This window comes from Carassius carassius, chromosome 6, assembly GCF_963082965.1.
Source record: "Carassius carassius chromosome 6, fCarCar2.1, whole genome shotgun sequence".
In the NCBI taxonomy this organism is placed as follows: Eukaryota; Metazoa; Chordata; class Actinopteri; order Cypriniformes; family Cyprinidae; genus Carassius; species Carassius carassius.
The window spans coordinates 29744553-29767765 of record NC_081760.1 but is presented as its reverse complement, the minus strand read 5'-3'; the positions used below and the strand labels follow the sequence as shown (position 1 = coordinate 29767765).

General features: G+C 40.9%; 1 protein-coding gene across 1 annotated transcript in view; it reads right to left on the bottom strand.

The window, feature by feature from the left end:
- LOC132141976 (neuromedin-K receptor-like) overlaps positions 1 to 23213 on the bottom strand; it is a 36122-nt gene that overhangs the window by 3552 nt on the left and 9357 nt on the right. The window lies entirely within an intron of this gene.

Sequence of the window (23213 nt, the reverse complement as noted above, 5' to 3'; positions counted from 1 at the left end):
ACAGTGCTCCACCTCAGGAATCAAACTAATAAACAATTCAAAATATAAATATAAGAGTACACTATTCAAACATTTTGCCAATGAAATATTAAAGGTAGGGTAGTCGATTTCGGACAGCACTTTACAATAAGGTCTCATTTGTTAACATTAGTTAATTAAAATAAACTAACAATGAACAATATATTTTGACAGCATTTATTAATCTCTTTTAATGTTAGTTAATAAAAATGTTCATGTTAATTCACAGCACATTATCTAATGTTAACAGATACAACTTTAAATATAAATATTGTTCATGTTAACTAATATAGTTAATTAATTTTAATAAATGAAACCTTATTATAAAGTGTAACCCGATTTCGGAGAGGCTATCAATAGAAAGCTAGCTTTGAAAGCATAAGATCCCACCCTCCCTGCAAAGCTCTCTCCAAAGTCACGCCTCCTCCAAAACATGCAAAAAACAGCGTCATGATGAGAGAGTTAGTGGAGGGTTGAATGCAATGTTGTCAGATCACATGAGAGAAAATATTACAGTACAAAGTGCATATTTCAATAATAACACTTTCCATTCTTGCTCGGTCTGCAAGTCTTAAAGTGCATCCCAAATGGCGTACTTACAATATGCACTATTATAAGTCAACATTTTAAAAGTCATACACTACATGATTGAGTACAGTGCATAAGTACATAGTGCATAAGTACATACTGTATAAGTTCATAGTGCATCATTTGGGATGCAGCTTTAGACTTTCAACCAGCATAACAAAAACATTTTTTTAACCAAATCACCTAAACTTTCTTTATTATTAAAAAGATCATGTAATGAGGAATCAGGTATTTCATTAGGGTTTGATCATTTAATACTTTTAGAAAATATCTGCAAGTAAACATTCTGAAAGTTTTCTAAACCTGACACAGAATCCTTGACCTATATTCAGTAATGGAGTCAGCATAATGTAGAATCATATTTCATTCTCAATATTTGGCTTGGTCTTAGAGTCAATTATCACACTGCAACAGGATCCGCATAAACACAGACACAGGCTTATGCTCCGACAGATCTGTTGAGTTGTGTACTGCATCCATAAGTTAAAGTTGTTTATTTGCTTAGTTGCAAAAGGACAAACAAAAGGAATCAGGTTTAATTATTAGTCATGACAATATAGTCATGATGTTGTTGCAAAAATATCAAATGAAGCAACATCATAAATATTGTTACGACTTTAATGCTTGTTTCCCGAAGGCAATGTCATTATCTTGTGACTCATGAGTACGAGAGTGTACAGATGTTTTAAAAGCAGCTTTTTTATATATAAAAATAAAAAGCATAATGAGTAGACAGAATAGAAATAAATGAGAGAGCTAGTGTTAGAGGGTCAAGTTATCATTATTATTATTTTTAATAAATAAAGAGAAAACAAGAAGATAGAACAGAAAAAGAATAGAGAATGCTATTATTAGAGGGGCCAGATTATTATAAAAAGAAAAGTAGATGGAATAGAAAAATAATGGAGAGTGCTAGTGTTAAAGGGTCATATTTATTTATTTATTTATTTATTTATTTATTTATTTATTTATTTATATGTTTTGTACATGTATCAGCTAACTCTAATATGTCCACAGCAAATATAAAGCCAGTCCTTCATAAAAGAATAACTGTGAAACCAAGATCAGAGGAATACACAAGGTGTGCTTCAGACACTCTTTGTTAACGTTATGCCATTAATACGTTCAGAAATATTATATGAAATACACACATAATTATGGAATTCAGATTCTTCAAAGAACTCCTATCATGATTTTTCATCAGTATTTCATACTGTCTCTGTTTTTCCTAGAGATGCAATAAGAATATTCCCTACATTTCAAATACACAAACAGACATAGGGCCTGATCTACGTTTCAGCAGGAGGTGGAAGTGAGAAGGTTTCCTGGGGTACAAGGAGAGCTTATATGTTTGCCCCTCACGCTCACCTTCAAGTCAACATTTCTCTCCCTATACGTCTCCAGACAGAAGCTTCTGCATACTGAGAGCTGAAGGAAGCACACTGCGTTTGTCACCACAACAGAGTATCTCGTTTGTTTTCTCTTATCTCACCCTGCCTCTTCACTTTAGAGATAGAAAGAAGACAAGGGCACTCGCACTGAAATAGAAGTCCTTTTGGTGATTGCCGCCTGAATAGGCACTGGTCAACTGTGGCAAATAGAGATTGGAGATATTTCTTAAGGTTGTAGAATGGAGAACTGGCAACGGGCTGACATAAAGTACTGATCAATATACTGATATAGATCATAAGAGAGACAGTCCAGAGAGACGACAAAGAAGTGGCACTTGAGAACAAAAAAATCATTGTCGTTTCAAAATAGTCTCAGCGGCTCAGCGGCTCAGCGCCTAAAACTTTATAAATTCATTTCAGGTTTACTTTACTAGACAAGAGGATTGACTCACAATGGTCGACTAATAACTGACTAGACTAGTGATTCTCAAAATTATGGGTGGTAGTCCACTTCAAAACACACACACACACACACTCAAGACATACTTGCATTTGTGGTTTACTGGGACTCTCCATAGGCGTAATGGTTTTTATACTTTACACACTGTATTTTCTATTGCAATACACCTAAACCTACCCCTTACAGAAACCTACTGGCAATTTCTGAATTTCATAAAACACTATTATGTTTTTAAGCCACACAAATTACATTTACAGTGACAAATTAGTAATTAAAGACTTATAAATTATGAACTCAAAATTATTTGTAAACTTGATTAATATGTATGACTTTAAACTTGCTTGATAGCTCACCTGGTACAGAATTGCACTTGCAATGCAGAGCTCTTGGTCTACAAGTCCAGTGAAGCATGAGTCACAATAAAATAGCTAAATGGCATGGCTCAGCAAACACGTTTTATTACATTATTTATTATAACGTTTTCTTTTGTTAACACGGTTAGGCTTAGGGTAGGGTTAAGCATAGGTGATATGTTATTTTCATTAACCTTTTATCACCACTCAACAGAAATTTCATTTCTGATATATACAGTACAACAACTAACATAAAATAACTTTTTTAATCTGTTTCAGGTTAAATTTGAACATGCTTTTAGCGTAACTCACTGTATATTACAATTTTGAAATAAGCAACGCAATATCATATTGCCAAAAAGTTGCTCCCAAAACAAGTCATAAAGTTTTAAGTATTGTAGTAAAATATTACAAATAAATTCTAATGTCTCACTGAAGATTACCTTATAGGAACCTGAGAATCATTTTCTTAGATAATACATCTAGTGTGTTTACTATTAGCTGTACAGAATGAGAACTCAAGATGTTTCACAAATTAATCACTCTTTTGATCTAACAGGTCAATAGGGTTTGGAAAATTGTCTTAAATTGTTTGTGATTCAGTCGAAATAGAAACAGGACAGTTTGTAGGACAGAAAACAAAAATACTTCTGGATGAGGTGGATATTTACCTATCATCCATAGTAGAAAACACACTTTGTTGGTGACTACCTCTTTCTGTCCTTAACCATATTTATATATAACATTCTACTTGGTTAAATAAAAAAAAGAAAGATAAATATGATGATTTTTGCTGTATAGCTGTGAAAAAGAAAACCACATACTATATTTCAAACTAGTGGCTTACATTAAAATTACTACATAATACACGGAACAAATAGTAACATATAATAACACCCAATAATAAACATCAATACTTGCTGAGGAACTGAACTGCATCCTTTAACAAGCTGACAGATTTGACAGTAGGGTGTTCATTCAGCTCAGACTGTCAGGAAGGCAAATAAACTCACTTTAGACTTCAGCAGACACACTCACTTTCATCCTAATCACCAGTATTGATTCAGCAAATGGTTGCTTGATAGAGGAATCATAGTATTTCTTAAACAGAAACATGTGAGAAAAATCCACGTCACCATTTACAATGCAATTATCAGTAACATCACTTCCTCTGAAAAAAATCAAGAGTTAGAAAGAGATTTATCTAATATCTATTAATAAAACTTAGATCACTGTTGTCAGACTACCACAATGCAAAGGATAAGGCCCATTGCATCAATATGTGTCAGAAAATGTGATAAAACTTTATACCTCAAACATTGTCTGTTATAAACAGCTGATTTAACTTTATGCACTTCACCAATTATGGTCACAACATATGTTTTTTCTGTATATACTACCCAGATAATGTCACTCTGTTTAGCATCACAGACTGTGTTGCTGTGCAACCTGCATTTAAAGTAATAATTCAGCCAAGAATATAAATAGTTCCTCTTCAGGAACTCGAGCTGCGTCGAAGCGCTTTGGGGAACGCACCCAGCGTGAGCGACTCTGAATATGATATCAAATCTGTCTTATAGAAGAGCGTGACGTCACAGGCGGGGTGACGTAAGCGACCAGGAAGCTATAAAGGCACGAGCCGCGCAGCTGGCTCCAGCTTCGCGTATTTTCAGCAAGCGCTCTGTGTGTGCATGTCATTCTGTCTTGTCAGTCTTATTTATTGTTGTTTGTCACTATTAGCTCCTCGAAGAGTAAGCAATAATCAAAGAGCAAAGTTAAGACGAGACATCTGAAAGGCGAATCCAGATCGCGTTTCAGATTGTGTGTTCATCACGAGTGGGAATACACGGTCTGTGCGCGGTCTGCCTGGGATTGAGGCACGCTGTTTCGGCTCTTGAGGGAGCCGACTGCCCGCACTGGTACAAGCCAGTGTGGACGCTTCGATCCCGGAGGACTCTCTCGAGGGGGAGTCTTCGCCAGCGTTCCTCGCGGTGTCGGTCCCGCTTTCGCCGAGGCGGAGAGGCGCCTGCACTCGCTGGGTTCGCAGATAAGATCTGCTGGAGGGTATGGAGACGGGCGCGTCCCTATCTCCTACCTCACCCGCCAGATCTGCCTGATCTCCGGGTGCGGAAGCCCGAGCGCTGCGGTCCTTCCCCCCCGAGTGACGGCCATGACGCACCGCCTTTTTTTTTTCTCCGAGGAGATTGAAACGGAGGGCGTCGATGAGCTCGCAGTTGCACAAACACAAGCTGCATAAACTTCAGTTGCACAGACAAACAGTTACACAAGCATCAGTTTCACAAACATATTATGCCTAACTGTATAACGAGCAGCATTAATGAGGAGTGCAGCTCACGCAGTCAGCTCTCGAGAGAAAAAATAAAATAAGGGGGCTGACTGTGCTTCTCGCATATCTAAGGACGGGGCGAAGACGGTTCTGCCTATCTCCACCCGTATTCCCTAGATATAGAGTTCATTCTCAAGGTTCGGAAGCACGCGAAGCGGTTCCTTCCCCCTCTGTGAACTCGCAGCTGCAGCTACTTATCTCCGAGGAGATTAATATTGTTTGTGTGACTAAGCGGCTGGCGTGTTGCTGAGGCAACGCGTGTACTACATCATTTTCAGGTTTGATGTAAATCTTACCAAAACCAGACCGTCTTTACTCGTCTGTTTGGTAACTGCATTAATTCTGAGGAATTAAACTCAGTATCTATCTGAATGTGAGAAGTTAGATATGAATTATACCGACAAGGCAGACCGTGTTTACTCGTCTGATTGTTTGTTTGCATTAAATTCTGAGGAATATAATGACACTTATCTCACTCTCAGAAATTATATATACTGGAGGGGCTGCTGGGCGGGAGCAGCCCTCTCAGTCTATAGTCAGAGCGTTGCTCCAGCCTCCGGTCCCGACGCAGGGGGAGCGCGGGCGGCAACGCTCTGACTATAGACTGAGAGGGCTGCTGAACCAGGGTTTTCCCAGTCTAAGGCGGATCTGAGGGCCGTACTTCAGGCTGTGAGGCCCTCGGTTAAGAAGTCCTGACACGTTTCGGTCACGACTGCAGAGGGCGGCCCCTACTGGGGTGGAGCGGCGTACACCGCATTACACGGTGCCCGTCTCGCCTCAGCGCCCTCTCGGGGGCCGGTCTGCCAACCCTGCCAGTGTTCCAGGCTGTTTCCCATTAGTAGATTATTTAGCAGCGTGGAAACTACTGCCAAATGTATCTCATGGGTCCTGCACACAGTAGAAAAAGCTACTGATTCAGTTCGGTTTGCACCGCCGATATTCAACGGGGTTATGCCGACGATAGTCGGCCCCGGGCAGGGTCTGGTTATGGAACAGGAAGTGAAAACCCTATTAGAGAAGGAGGCCATCGAGGTGGTCCCTCCTCAGGACAGGGAGTCCGGATTTTACAGCCGGTATTTCATAGTTCCAAAGAAGGATGGGGGGCTGCGTCCGATTATAGACCTGAGGGTCTTAAATCGTTCAGTTATGAGACTGAAGTTCAGAATGCTCACAATCAAGAATGTTGTAGCTCAGATCAGGTCCGAGGACTGGTTTGTCACAATAGATCTCAAAGACGCATATTTTCACATATCCATCCTTCCACAACACAGGAAGTTTCTGAGGTTCGCTTTCGGGGGCGAAGCCTACCAATATCGAAACCTTCCCTTTGGCCTTGCACTCTCACCCCGCACGTTCACAAAATGTGTAGATGCGGCTCTGGTCCCCCTGCGCATGCAGGGCATCCGCATTCTCAACTATATCAACGATTGGTTGTTTTTAGCTCAGTGAGAGCAGGTTGCGACTCGGCATCGAGATGTCGTGCTCGCACATATGGGAGAGATGGGTTTGAGACTGAATGCCAAGAAGAGTGTACTTTCTCCGGTTCAGAGAACCACCTATCTAGGCGTAGTATGGGATTCGACCGCGATGCAGGCACGATTGTCCCCTGCTCGTATCGAGTCGATCCTCAGCTCAGTCGAGAGAGTCAGAGAAGGCCAGTCACTCACTGTCAAACAATTTCAGAGATTGTTGGGTCTGATGGCAGCTGCGTCCAACGTGGTACCTCTTGGCCTGCTGTACATGAGACCCCTACAGTGGTGGCTCAAGACCAAGGGATTTTCCCCGAGGGGCAATCCACCTCGCACTATCAAGGTCACGCGGCGCTGCCTCCGTGCCTTAGACATGTGGAAGAAACCTTGGTTCTTGAATCTGGGCTGGTGCTGGGAGCTCCTTGTCGCCGTGTGACACTAGCGACGGACGCATCCCTCACCGGCTTGGGTGCAGTCATGAGTGGCCACCCTGCCCGTGGTCTGTGGAGCGACTGCCATCTAACATGGCATATCAATTGTCTAGAGATGCTAGCAGTTTATTGTGCACTGAAGCACTTCCTCCCAGACCTGAGGGGTCACCATGTGTTGGTGCGTACCGACAACACATTGGTGGTCTCTTACATCAACCACCAGGGAGGTCTGCGTTCGCGCCCTTTGTACAAGCTGGCGCACCAGATCCTGGTGTGGTCCCAGAGCAAACTCCTCTCATTAAGAGCAGTATATATTCCTGGGAAGCTAAATATGGGGGGCAGACATACTGTCAAGGCAGGGGCCGAGGCCCGGGGAATGGATGCTTCACCCAGAGGTGGTGGAGCAGATATGGAGAGTATTTGGCAGGGCTCAAGTAGACCTTTTTTTTGCGACTCAAGAGACATCACAATGTCCCCTTTGGTTCTCTCTAGTTCATCCAGCTCCTCTGCGACTGGACGGTATGGTACAGACCTGGCCGAGGCTTCGTCTGTACGCCTTTCCCTTATTGGACTGCTCCCGGGAGTTCTGGCGAGAGTACGCCGGGACGGGGTCCCTCTGTTATCAGTAGCCCCGCTCTGGCCGGGCCGAGTATGGTTCGCAGATCTGGTCTCGCTCCTCGACGGCTCTCCATTGGAGATACCGATCAGGACAGACCTACTCTCACAGGCGCAGGGTACGATAATTCACCCTCGCCCGGAGTTGTGGAAGCTGTGGGTGTGGCCCCTGAGGGGGCACAACTGTTAGCAGCTGGTCTCTCAACTGAGGTTGTTGAGACCCTCCTCCAATCCAGAGCTCCCTCAACGAGGAAACTGTACGCCCTGAGGTGGAAACTCTTCACCTCATGGTGCAGAGACCGCCAGCTAGACCCAGCAAACTGCCCAGTTGTTTCAGTTCTGGAGTTTCTACAGGCCAGGCTCTCTGCAGGGTTGACCCACTCCACGCTGAAGGTTTACGTGGCGGCCATTGCGGCCTACCATGCCCTTCTCGATGGCCAGTCTTTGGGAAGACACCCCTTAGTTACATGTTTCCTCCACGGTGCGCTGAGGCTGAGACCTCCAGTACGGTCCCGTGTTCCCCCCTGGGACTTGGTGTGGTGTTAGCGGCTCTTTGCAAATCTCCATTCAAACCGATTCAAGATATCTCAGACAGACATCTGACTCTTAAAACCGCCTTTCTGTTGGCCATTACCTCTCTGAGGAGAGTAGGAGATCTACAGGCCCTCTCAGTGGCCCCTACCTATCTTGATACTTCATGTTGAGCATAAATATAAAGCCTACTGATAAAGGACACCGTCAACAGTATTGACGGCAAAATAGACTATGTTTGACAGGTGCAATATGCCAGTGTGTCACCGGCCTAAGGTTTTCAAAAGGCATCAAGCGAGTGTGAACATCACTACAACTAGGAAAAAAACAATTGTAATTCAAACGCAGCTCCCGTCGGCATTTAAACAGACCTTTGCTCTTAATTCCGATCGGGCCAACCCAATAACGAAATCTGAGCAGGTCTAAAAACTGAAACTGTTGATGCTGCACTTTACACTTTGGAAAAGTTATATATATTTTTTAAATATGAGCAGGCCTACAAGCTGGGATTGGTAATGCTGCACTGTAATCATAGTTATTTATTTATATTTTTCATTATATTTTATTATATGATATTGGTTAGGGACTGAGAGTATTTTATTTAGTGGAGAACTTTGCAGCAGTATTTTATTTCTTATTCTTTTTTTTATTTTCTATATATTTTATTAAAAAGTATTTTCTTTAAAGTGTAAACAAATTGTTAAAAAAAGTTTATAGTAATAAACAACCTGCAGTTTAATGTTTGCATTTCTTTCCCTTACTGTACCGAAAATGAACCGAACCGTGACTTTAAAACCGAGGTACGAACCGAACCGTGATTTTTGCGTACCGTTACACCCCTAATATATAAATACACCCCTAATATATTTTTTTTATAATATATATCTTTACTATCACTAAACTACTATTAAACATGAATTTAGTTTGAGTCTTATTCTCTTTTGTCTTATTGTTTGGCTTATTGACAAAACAAACCCAATTTGTTATTTAGAATGGTTATTTAGAAAATTAAGCCTAGCTGAAAACAGCTCCTGTGGAGGAAATGGTTCACAATCTGTCAGGGGCTGATTGTGCAGAATATTTGTGCATCTGGCTTGAGTGTCTCACTTTGCACTATTCGCCAGTGGTGTGCCATTTGCTGTAACCGACCTGCAGACTGTGAAATATTTTTATATTTAAAATCAAAGTAACAACAGTCATAAACTGTTGTTTTAATTACTTTACCTAGTAATCTCCATATCTCAGATAGCACATGTGAGTTTTATTGACTGCAACAGCATAAATTCTCCTCTGATTAGTAAACCATCTAATCAGAATGGATAATCAAATGATTCAATGACAAATAACATTCAGTAATTTGTTTCCGGAAAAAGGCTAAAAGGAAGAAGAAATTTGATTTGCCTCCACACATATAAATAACCAGTTATTTTTAAAGGTAACCTTTGCAACCAATTATCTTTCAGTATCAGGTAAAAATAAAATGAATAGCTCGAGTTCCTGAAGAGGAACGTCTCTAGGTTACGTATGTAACCCTAGTTCCTCGAGGGAACGAGATGCTGCGTCTCGGAGCCATACCCCCGGCACCCCTGCCGGCGCTTGCTGGTACTCGAAGCTGGAGCCAGCTGCACGGCTCGTGCCTTTATAGCTTCCTGGTCGCTTACGTCACCCCGCCTGTGACGTCACGCTCTTCTATAAGACAGATTTGATGTCATATTCAGAGTCGCTCACGCTGGGCGCGTTCCCCAAAGCGTTTCGACGCAGCGTCTCGTTCCCTCGAGGAACTAGGGTTACATACGTAACCTAGAGACGTTTTTCAGATAAATATACCACCGTTCAGTGGGGGATCAGTAAGATTTATAATGTTTTTTAAAGAAGTATCTTATGCTCATCAAGCCTGCATTTATTTGATAAAAAATACAGAAAAAAAAATATTGTGGAATATTATTACAATTTAAAGTAACAGTTTTGTATTTTAATATATGTTTTTGCAAAATTATTTATTCATGTGATGCAATTCTGAATTTTCATCAGATGAAAAAAAAAAAAAAATATATATATATATATATATATATATATATATATATATATATATATATATATATATATATATATATATATATATATATAGGGGTGTAACGGTACGTGTATTCGTACTGGACCGTTTCAGTACAGGGCTTTCGGTACGGTGCACGTGTGTACCGAATGACTGAATGCAATATTTTGTGCGCAGAACATAGGTACATTTTCGTGTTTTTTTGCGACTCAAGAGACATCACAATGTCCCCTTTGGTTCTCTCTAGTTCATCCAGCTCCTCTGCGACTGGACGGTATGGTACAGACCTGGCCGAGGCTTCGTCTGTACGCCTTTCCCTTATTGGACTGCTCCCGGGAGTTCTGGCGAGAGTACGCCGGGACGGGGTCCCTCTGTTATCAGTAGCCCCGCTCTGGCCGGGCCGAGTATGGTTCGCAGATCTGGTCTCGCTCCTCGACGGCTCTCCATTGGAGATACCGATCAGGACAGACCTACTCTCACAGGCGCAGGGTACGATAATTCACCCTCGCCCGGAGTTGTGGAAGCTGTGGGTGTGGCCCCTGAGGGGGCACAACTGTTAGCAGCTGGTCTCTCAACTGAGGTTGTTGAGACCCTCCTCCAATCCAGAGCTCCCTCAACGAGGAAACTGTACGCCCTGAGGTGGAAACTCTTCACCTCATGGTGCAGAGACCGCCAGCTAGACCCAGCAAACTGCCCAGTTGTTTCAGTTCTGGAGTTTCTACAGGCCAGGCTCTCTGCAGGGTTGACCCACTCCACGCTGAAGGTTTACGTGGCGGCCATTGCGGCCTACCATGCCCTTCTCGATGGCCAGTCTTTGGGAAGACACCCCTTAGTTACATGTTTCCTCCACGGTGCGCTGAGGCTGAGACCTCCAGTACGGTCCCGTGTTCCCCCCTGGGACTTGGTGTGGTGTTAGCGGCTCTTTGCAAATCTCCATTCAAACCGATTCAAGATATCTCAGACAGACATCTGACTCTTAAAACCGCCTTTCTGTTGGCCATTACCTCTCTGAGGAGAGTAGGAGATCTACAGGCCCTCTCAGTGGCCCCTACCTATCTTGATACTTCATGTTGAGCATAAATATAAAGCCTACTGATAAAGGACACCGTCAACAGTATTGACGGCAAAATAGACTATGTTTGACAGGTGCAATATGCCAGTGTGTCACCGGCCTAAGGTTTTCAAAAGGCATCAAGCGAGTGTGAACATCACTACAACTAGGAAAAAAACAATTGTAATTCAAACGCAGCTCCCGTCGGCATTTAAACAGACCTTTGCTCTTAATTCCGATCGGGCCAACCCAATAACGAAATCTGAGCAGGTCTAAAAACTGAAACTGTTGATGCTGCACTTTACACTTTGGAAAAGTTATATATATTTTTTAAATATGAGCAGGCCTACAAGCTGGGATTGGTAATGCTGCACTGTAATCATAGTTATTTATTTATATTTTTCATTATATTTTATTATATGATATTGGTTAGGGACTGAGAGTATTTTATTTAGTGGAGAACTTTGCAGCAGTATTTTATTTCTTATTCTTTTTTTTATTTTCTATATATTTTATTAAAAAGTATTTTCTTTAAAGTGTAAACAAATTGTTAAAAAAAGTTTATAGTAATAAACAACCTGCAGTTTAATGTTTGCATTTCTTTCCCTTACTGTACCGAAAATGAACCGAACCGTGACTTTAAAACCGAGGTACGAACCGAACCGTGATTTTTGCGTACCGTTACACCCCTAATATATAAATACACCCCTAATATATTTTTTTTATAATATATATCTTTACTATCACTAAACTACTATTAAACATGAATTTAGTTTGAGTCTTATTCTCTTTTGTCTTATTGTTTGGCTTATTGACAAAACAAACCCAATTTGTTATTTAGAATGGTTATTTAGAAAATTAAGCCTAGCTGAAAACAGCTCCTGTGGAGGAAATGGTTCACAATCTGTCAGGGGCTGATTGTGCAGAATATTTGTGCATCTGGCTTGAGTGTCTCACTTTGCACTATTCGCCAGTGGTGTGCCATTTGCTGTAACCGACCTGCAGACTGTGAAATATTTTTATATTTAAAATCAAAGTAACAACAGTCATAAACTGTTGTTTTAATTACTTTACCTAGTAATCTCCATATCTCAGATAGCACATGTGAGTTTTATTGACTGCAACAGCATAAATTCTCCTCTGATTAGTAAACCATCTAATCAGAATGGATAATCAAATGATTCAATGACAAATAACATTCAGTAATTTGTTTCCGGAAAAAGGCTAAAAGGAAGAAGAAATTTGATTTGCCTTCACACATATAAATAACCAGTTATTTTTAAAGGTAACCTTTGCAACCAATTATCTTTCAGTATCAGGTAAAAATAAAATGAATAGCTCGAGTTCCTGAAGAGGAACGTCTCTAGGTTACGTATGTAACCCTAGTTCCTCGAGGGAACGAGATGCTGCGTCTCGGAGCCATACCCCCGGCACCCCTGCCGGCGCTTGCTGGTACTCGAAGCTGGAGCCAGCTGCGCGGCTCGTGCCTTTATAGCTTCCTGGTCGCTTACGTCACCCCGCCTGTGACGTCACGCTCTTCTATAAGACAGATTTGATGTCATATTCAGAGTCGCTCACGCTGGGCGCGTTCCCCAAAGCGTTTCGACGCAGCGTCTCGTTCCCTCGAGGAACTAGGGTTACATACGTAACCTAGAGACGTTTTTCAGATAAATATACCACCGTTCAGTGGGGGATCAGTAAGATTTATAATGTTTTTTAAAGAAGTATCTTATGCTCATCAAGCCTGCATTTATTTGATAAAAAATACAGAAAAAAAAATATTGTGGAATATTATTACAATTTAAAGTAACAGTTTTGTATTTTAATATATGTTTTTGCAAAATTATTTATTCATGTGATGCAATTCTGAATTTTCATCAGATGAAAAAAAAAAAAAAAAAAAAAAAAATATATATATATATATATATATATATATATATATATATATATATATATATATAGGGGTGTAACGGTACGTGTATTCGTACTGGACCGTTTCAGTACAGGGCTTTCGGTACGGTGCACGTGTGTACCGAATGACTGAATGCAATATTTTGTGCGCAGAACATAGGTACATTTTCGTGTTTCCAAACGAACATATTAAGTGGCGGAAGTCTCCGCGTTCAGCGCAAATCCCGCCCTGCAGCTGATTCTAAGGCCGGTGACACACTGGCTGCGTGGCGTGAGCGTGGCGTTTCTGCTGTTTGTCAGTTGCGTGTCGGCTGCTTCGCGTTTTCTCTGTCTTTACACACCAGAATCGTGCCTGACGCGGCGCTGGCGCGCTGCTGCTACTGTTGGTGACATAGAGGGAGGCCGCCGAGGCGCCAACAGACCAGGATCTTGTCTTCACGACAACATTATCTATACTTCATGTTGAGCATAAATATAAAGCCTACTGATAAAGGACACCGTCAACAGTATTGACGGCAAAATAGACTATGTTTGACAGGTGCAATATGCCAGTGTGTCACCGGCCTAAGGTTTTCAAAAGGCATCAAGCGAGTGTGAACATCACTACAACTAGGAAAAAAACAATTGTAATTCAAACGCAGCTCCCGTCGGCATTTAAACAGACCTTTGCTCTTAATTCCGATTTTTTAAAAGTGTAAACAAATTGTTAAAAAAAGTTTATAGTAATAAACAACCTGCAGTTTAATGTTTGCATTTCTTTCCCTTACTGTACCGAAAATGAACCGAACCGTGACTTTAAAACCGAGGTACGAACCGAACCGTGATTTTTGCGTACCGTTACACCCCTAATATATAAATACACCCCTAATATATTTTTTTTATAATATATATCTTTACTATCACTAAACTACTATTAAACATGAATTTAGTTTGAGTCTTATTCTCTTTTGTCTTATTGTTTGGCTTATTGACAAAACAAACCCAATTTGTTATTTAGAATGGTTATTTAGAAAATGAAGCCTAGCTGAAAACAGCTCCTGTGGAGGAAATGGTTCACAATCTGTCAGGGGCTGATTGTGCAGAATATTTGTGCATCTGGCTTGAGTGTCTCACTTTGCACTATTCGCCAGTGGTGTGCCATTTGCTGTAACTGACCTGCAGACTGTGAAATATTTTTATATTTAAAATCAAAGTAACAACAGTCATAAACTGTTGTTTAAATTACTTTACCTAGTAATCTCCATATCTCAGATAGATATGTGAGTTTTCACACATGTGAGTTTTATTGACTGCAACAGCATAAATTCTCCTCTGATTAGTAAACCATCTAATCAGAATGGATAATCAAATGATTCAATGACAAATAACATTCAGTAATTTGTTTCCGGAAAAAGGCTAAAAGGAAGAAGAAATTTGATTTGCCTCCACACATATAAATAACCAGTTATTTTTAAAGGTAACCTTTGCAACCAATTATCTTTCAGTATCAGGTAAAAATAAAATAAAATGAATAAATAAATATTTAATCAAATATATATAGAAAACTGTTGTGTTAAAAATATGTATATTATTTATATAATCAAACTTCAAATCTTACTTAATGAGTTGGTGCTTTTCTTTATGTGCAAATGGTTACAATTATAGTCCAGAAGAAGCGTTTGTTCTGATATTCAGTGGTGGAGCCACAAAGCTAATATGGATGGAAATGGATTATGATAGTATTGTGGCTCAAGCCCTCAGCTTTCTGTTTTGGATGAGATAAGACAAAACTTGTGTGCTTTTGTGATTGCAGTTAACAAACTATAGCAGCAGTCATTGTCTTCCAGCAGAGCTAGATTGATGCTCTGTGCTCAAAATTTTTTATTATAATTATCCGCAGCACACTCTAGAAATGTTAAAGAGGTTTTCAACTGAACACTTTCACTTTTAACAAATTCACTTGATCTACAGTGACAGATAGTAAACACACATCAGGACAAACAAATAAAACAAAAGATGGAATAAAAGTGGCCAAAACAAACATGGAATTTGTAGGCTGCACATCTATGATGCAAATCTCCCGTTCCATCACATCCCAAAAGTGCTCTGTTGGATTGAGATCTGGTGACTGTGGAGGCCATTTGAGAAAAGTGAACTCATTACCATGTCTAAGAAACCAGTGTGAGATGATTTGAGCTTTGTGACATGGTGCATTACGCTGCTGGAAGTAGCCATCTTCAAGAACTCCATCCACCCAAGTAACCATCTTTTCACTTTGCTGCCATCCGATAAGCGCTTCTGTAGCCTGATGGCCAAAACTGAGAGAATTTTCAAAACTGAGAGGAGTCTCTTCCCCCAGGCCATCAGGCTCCTAAACTCAAAACCAGCCTCTTAACATCCACTTTTCTCCACTTAATAATCATTTAATCAGTAAGGTCCTCATCATTCGCTACCTCACATTGACATGCTGATAGTGTCAAAACCTGTTTGCACATTCACCTCTTGCACATTCCTGTGTATCTTAATATTTAAGACTACACTATAATGCACACGTGCATATTTGCCTCTTGTACAATCTTGTATCTTAATATTTAACACTAGAACTGACAGAGGTCGCTATATACCTAAAACCACCAGTGGGTAAATTTTACCTACTGTATGTACATTACAACTGTATTTATATGGCTAAAGAACATATTATACACTGCCTTCACAAAGAAATGTCTAGAGTCATGAAATGTTTATGTCTATTCATCAGAATATATTTTTATCCTGTTGTTTTATGTTCAAGAATTTTTAATGCAGGCTACACAAATCCGTAATGGTCAGTAGCATAAGGTAAAAAATAAAAGGCCTGCACTGACAGCAGAAAATAGAAGGTATTACCCTAAATATTTGGGTGGTACATTATTAGACATTATTAGATGGATTTTTATTTATTTATTTCTTCAGCAAACGGTTGTGTTACTAAGCTATTAAACAGGTGTACCAAATAAAGTGGCCGGTGAGTGTATATATATAATAGGGGTGGGAATCTATGGGTATCTCACGATTCGATTCGATTACGATTACGATTAATGATGCATCACAATGTTGTCATACAACATTTAGTTGTGTTTAGTAAACACATTCTGCTGTGCAAATACATATTTACAACTTTACATCTTAAACAAAACTGAAATTATATGCTTTTTGTTTATAATTGGAATCTCTGTATGTCAGTACTGCCACATTAAAAACAGGAATGTGAATCTTCACTGGTTTCACAATTCAGTTCAACTATGATTATCTTTATGAACTCAATATCACGTTGCGTCACATTCTCAGTTTTCAATATTAGGGTACTGCATGTTGCTACATTTTCATATAAATTTTATATCAAATTCATTTGGTTCAAAAAAATTAACTTTATTTATTTAAAAAAAAAAATTAAATAATTACTTTTTTAAAATAAGTGTTCAAGTGTCCGAAAGTGTACAGACAATAGTTGAGGATTTTTCTTTTTTTCCTCAGCATTATTGCCATTTGATTATCACTGATGAGATCATAGAAAGTGTGAAAATGCAAAGTCCATTTAACCACAGCAGAAATTGCGCTTCAGGACAACAAACACAAAGCACACGTGAAAGTCTGTCAGTGCGCAAGCTTTGTGCATCTAATAGTGCTGCATTCCAAACGGCATAAATGAAAGCATATCTTAAGTAAAACATGGCGGGTGAAAGCACAGACTGTCAAGCAATGTGCAAGTGTCTCACAGCGCAAATTATGTTCAATGAAGCCCACCGCATTTCTAGGGCACACATGTGCCATATGTGGATGCACCACTAAGCGGCCAGGAGACCCCTCAGGGTGACCTGGCCAGACATCGATGAAATACCCTGTAGTGCTGTGCCAGGCCTGATGATCAAGAAGGCTCCAGCAGAAACCTGTGATCTCAGCTGCCTAATACCGAAACATGAAGCTGGATGGCTGGTGTATGCGAGTGTTTAGTAAACACTGTAATTGAGCACTGCAAAGGAAACACAAAGGAAACTCAAATTCCTCTTACCCCTGCCCGCAGGTGGGGGCGGAGCACGAGTCGTGACACTAGCCTTCTGTGCCCGCATTTGATCCTCAAATTGAGACAGGCCAGGACCCCTATGTTGTTCGGGCTCAGACCTGGACCTTCGTGGAACGAAGGATCTGAAAGCAGCAGAGCGCGCCTTTGTCTCCCTGGACTTCTCGATCACCGTCTCAATGGAAATACCGAAATGTTCAGAAGTCAAAACATGAGTATTGAGAAGAAAGTCTTTTCTTTCTTCCCGATGTCTGCCAGGTTCATCCACAGACGTCTCTCCGCTGCCACCATGGCCGCCATAGTCCCACCCATGGTGGTGGCGGCCTGCTTGGTAGCATGGAGAGAGATCCGTGGTGCAGAACAGCTCGGCTTCCTGATCAGGAGAAAGACCCTTGCCTCTATCTAGGTCTCTTAGCAGATCAGTTTGATATGCTTGAAGCACCACCATTATGTGTAATAAAGCCACAGCCCGACCTGCTGCTGTGTATGCCTTGCCATTTAAGCAAGATGAATTTCTAAAGGGGCTTAGATGGCAAGGAGGGAGCTTAAGAGAGGATGTCTCCCCGCAGAAAGATATACATATTTTTTTACATCTTCTTTTTACAGGGGGCATCCTTAAATCCGGCAGATTTACTCTTATGCCGAAACCGATGGATGTGAGAACAAAACAGCCTCTTTCATTTCTTTTTGATATCTGTATGGAGATCATGCAGAAATGGAGGCTTATCTGAGCTGGAGGGCTGTGTTTTTTTTGTTTTTTTGTTTTTATTATCAAAGACATCGCATGCATGCTCTTCACCCAAACAAATGACGCAAAGATTGCGTGTGTCATCGGGTGTCAACACGGATGCACACATTGTCTAAATGCTTGCTAGTAGTTGCCATGATATACAGAGAAAGATCACTCTTAACGGTTCTTTCAGATGCACGCTTCAAACAGAACAGTCAGTGTAGACGAAGAAGTGAATGACGGTGTTCTCCCGGTGCCTGTTTATAGTCGCGCCGTTAGTGACATCAGAGGCTGAAGCCGGCCAACAAGTTTGTTTTTTCAATGTATGCTTCAGACATGGCTCACGACGAGGTATTCCCCATAGTGCCCTCTAGAGGATGCAGTTCGAAGTTCCCATGAAAGGGAACGATTTTTTTCTCCCACCCCAATATAAAAGGGGAACATGGTCAAATTGTGAACTAGAAGATGAAATATAAAAATGTTGATATAAAAAATTTATTTCTCAAGGTAGAAGATCAATAGCTGAATGTTTCATTCTATCATTTTCATTGAACCGGAATTGTAAAATAAGACATGACCCACCCTTGAAATACACAACCACACACAAACAACACCTTCCAAAGAACCAGAGAAAAACGTGCCTTGGGAACAGAGTGCGGGCAGCCATTGTGACATGATCAGAGTCTGGCTCATCAACAGAGCCTCCTAATCCATAATCATCAGAGCAAAACTCACAGGATCACTTTCCTCAGGCTTAGATTACTGTTAATAACTGAATCTTGCAATCCAAAGGAAGCACTGCCTCAGTAATCCTGAAGGCAAACGCACTGTTTGTGAAGAATTCGGCCCATCATGCCTAAATCCTACTGCTTAAAGCTTTCAGCTAATATGATCAAATGTGAAATTTTGATGACAAAGTTTGTTTAGTAACAATGTGTCCTGCTCCAGATTATGTTAAGGTTAAGAATCTTAAAATTACTTTTACAAAACAAAATAAATTGAAATATAAAAAAGTAAAATCAAATAAATTAAAATAATAAAAAACTCTACAGTCTGCATATAAATTAAATATGCATGACAGAAAATAAAATACTAAAGTACTGTTTAGGCCAACTTTGACAAGTAATTTAGTCATATTATAATATATACCTTATACTGCAATTGATTTTTCAACCACTTTGTTACTTTGAACCAAAGACGCAAAGTATTGTCCTACTTTCTTTAGTCTCTGTGATTATTTCTGAAACCTTGTTAAATAAAAGTCTTATTCTCCTTTACAATATAAAATAATGTTGATTAACTGATTAAATGTATAAAACATAAAATTTTAATGTTTGACAGTATTCTGCAAACATTCCATAATGGAGAGAAAAAACAGGTGTTGCTTTATCATAAAATAGAATAGAACGTTAGCAAGATTATCTGAAGTCCATGATTAGAGACATTACCGGGAAGGTTTTCCACAATTAGATTACAAAGAACGGTGCAGGCTTTAATCTGAAAGTACATAACATAAAACAGATGTTCTTTTAACATCTCCACTCCAATGTTGCTCATTATGTGCACCATTCATTCATTCATGTTAAAAACAATAGCTTGCTTTTTCTGGTTTGTCAATGGCTGCACAAAGCTCTCAAATAGGTGCATATTGGTCACCCATCAGCTTCTCAAATCTTCTCAAAGAGTTACATTTCAACTGACAATGAAAATAAAAATGGCCCCAGGCTTAATTGAGAGTCTTCTAAAGGCTGAAAAAGATGTTCATGCTTCTGGGTTCCCATAATCACCTTTACACATCATATAAAGTGGGGGCATATTGAACACGCAAGAGCTAACCGGCTCCAAATACACATATTCAGCATGCCAGCCACTAATGGAAGGAAAGGTACATGACGAGCTAGCAGTCATAGAGAGCAAGCAAGATGTAGCGCTGATCGAAATAGAGAGCCAGCACAATCGCTGCAGCCATTAATGAAACATATAACCCGCCAGGCTGAGCTCTGAATGCTATTGATTGGAATGTAGAATATATAAAACCCCTTTTGAAACAGTGAACAGCTGAACCAGTGAACAACCTCGTCAAAGCCCTTACAATGGCTTGCAAGACAATATTTTGCTTGAATGCAGGTTCTCTGTTGAGCTGCAATGTTGTGTACACTGTGGAAAACTTCATTTGAGCTGCAATGTTGTGTACACTGTGGAAAACTTCATTTAAAAACATCTTAAATAGCTCAACAATTGAGTATGTCACATCGTTCCACTTAATGGACCATCTGGCTTTAATTAACTGATTTCTCCACTGGCTGCACTTAGAAGTGCCCGCAGGATTCTCATCCATGATACACAAAAGACTACATCAAGGTGGCACTAATGTATTTATAAAAGAATCACAACCTTGAGACAGAAGGGATCACACACTCCAAATCTGATTGTTGATTCTGTTGCAAATCGGAGAGAGAAAAAAAAATAGAGCTGTGCTCGTTAAAGCAACAGCAAATGTATGAACCAAAGTCGCTCAGAGACACTTCTTACATCAGTTCACATTAATTAGTTACTAGCCTACAAGAAACCATAAAGCAATCTATTTATTTTTGACTGAATTCAGTACACACTGTGAAAGAACAGGAAATTTGAAGCAGACCTAAACTTTTGAGTTTTTTTAGTCCGTCCCCATTTTTCCCCTTCCTGATTGGGAGCTTTTGATTACTTTTTCTTGATTGGTTTAACATTAGCTAAGTCAGAGAGTGCTATAGATCAACCATACTAATTTGTTAAGTGTTTTTCTGTGCAAATGCCCCAAGCTGACCATTACTGTGTCAAGGTTATCAAGGAAAATCTATTGCATTCAGTGTTAAGAACGTCAATAAATGCCTCATGCCCTATCAAAGGGAATTTAATCTAATTCCTTCAAGCACAAGATTTTCCAATTGAAATGAGTAATAGAGATCTGAACATTTAATTTGAAATCTAAAAAGTTAACATAAAAAAACTTAGATCATTAAACATAAATGGTCAAAAAAAATTAAAAAATATACTTTTCTCTTGAAAATTATTTCCCTTAAGAACATTTTGCCTTTGTGACAAGTGGGGCGGAGCCGAGAGACGTGGGAACAGGAGCGAGGCCGGTGGAGTGATTGGAAATGAGCGACACCTGCTCGACCTACCGGTCTCGAGTCACACGGAGGTGATGGAGGGATATAAAACCGGAGCGACGACAGTGACGGACGAGAGAGGACCAGGCCTGGATTTTTAGTTTGTGTTTTGATTTTGATTTGTGCGCGTCAGTCGTCCGTGAGGGGCTGACGCGCTGTTTTGTCTTTATTTTGATTATTAAAACCTTATTTGATTGTCCGCCGGTTCCCACCTCCTTCTTCCCGATGATCAGTGTTTGGAATAACGCCGTTTAAAAGAACAGCGTTAGGTAACAACGTTATTTTTTCAGTAACGGGGTAATCTAATTAATTACTTTTCCCGTCGTTATAACGCCGTTAAAATTATTGGACGTTAAATGCGGTGCGTTACTATGCATTGATTGAATAAACTATATAATCCGAACGCACCACTGGCTCACACAGCGAGTGAGGAGGTGGGTTAATAACGAGATAAGCGATTATGATTGGCTAAGGAAGAGTCATGTGTTTCATGGTAGCCAATCGGAGCCAGTGTTTTTACACAAATGCCGGCACACGCGCCAGCGGCGCCAAACACACACACACACGCAACAGCTACACAGAGATTCGCAGCAGCAGGAGAAATGGCGAGTCAGGAGCAATCCGATGAAAAGTTGGCATTTTCAAGGTGGAGATATAAGCACTACTTTAAATTCATTGTGGTCAAAGGCAAGAACGTGCATGTAATGTGTATATTATGTCCAGGAGCGAAGACTTTGTCGACATCCGTTGTAAGCAACTCTAATTTAATGAAGCATCTCACTACGACACACAAAGCTAGTGGCCAAAAAACACTTTTCTTACAAAGATAATACTTGAAGTGCAGGATAAAACTCTTGCTGTCTGTTGACGTGCAATAAATATCGAAAGTTATGTACGAACACCTGTCTATTCTACTCATTTCAACAGACTTGTTAAAACTGCTCAAAAAATACAAATTCTTTGACATATAGCAACTTTTTTTTTTAAACAGTAACGCAAATAGTTACTTTCCCTGCTAACGAGTTACTTTTATTATAGAGTAATTCAGTTCCCTTTCAGTCGGTCACTCTCGACGCCACGTCGGTGACCGACGAATATGGGATATCGCTTCGATAGACCAATCTACTTTGAGTGTAAACTAAACGAGCCAATGCACATTGGCATGCAATTATTGCATCCAGCTGCCGCTGATCACTGCGTGAGTATAAGAGAGCAGCAGGTGCAATGCATACCAGCTTTTCGCTTCGAAGCCGAGCGACAGTGTCGTTCTGCTTACCTTGAACTGTGTCTACGGTGAACTGCGAGTGTGTCCAGACCTTTGGAAACTCCATGTCTGGTCCCTGGACGGGACGCGGAGGTTCTAGGTGACCTACCCCAAGAGGTAGTGAACACCATCACTTCGGCGAGAGCACCGTCTACGAGACACGCTTACGCCTTGAAGTGGAACCTGTTCGTTGAGTGGTGTTCTTCTCGCCGAGAAGACCCCCGAAGATGCCCGATTGCGGTCGTGCTATCCTTTCTGCAGCAAGGGTTGGAGCGAAGGCTGTCTCCCTCCACCCTCAAAGTCCAGGTTGCCGCTATTGCTGCGTACCATGACCCCGTGAATGGGAAGTCTCTGGGTAAGCATGACCTCATCGTCAGGTTCCTTAGAGGGGCCAGGAGGTTAAATCCTTCCCGCCCCCCCTGTATACCCTCTTGGGACCTGTCTCTAGTGCTTAAATCACTACAGCAGGGCCCATTCGAGCCTTTGCATTCAGTTGAGCTAAAGTTTCTTTCATTGAAAACTCTGCTCCTGCTTGCACTGGCCTCCATCAAGAGGGTAGGGGACCTGCATGCATTTTCGGTCGACGATTCATGCCTACAGTTCGGGCCGGCTGACTCCCAGGTAATCCTGAGGCCCCGGCCGGGCTACGTGCCCAAGGTTCCCACTACACCCTTCAAAGACCAAGTGGTGAACCTGCAAGCGCTGCCCCTGGAGGAGGCAGACCCAGCCCTGGCTTTGCTTTGTCCCGTCCGAGCATTAAGGTGCTATGTAGACCGGACACAAAGCTTCAGGACCTCAGACCAGCTCTTTGTC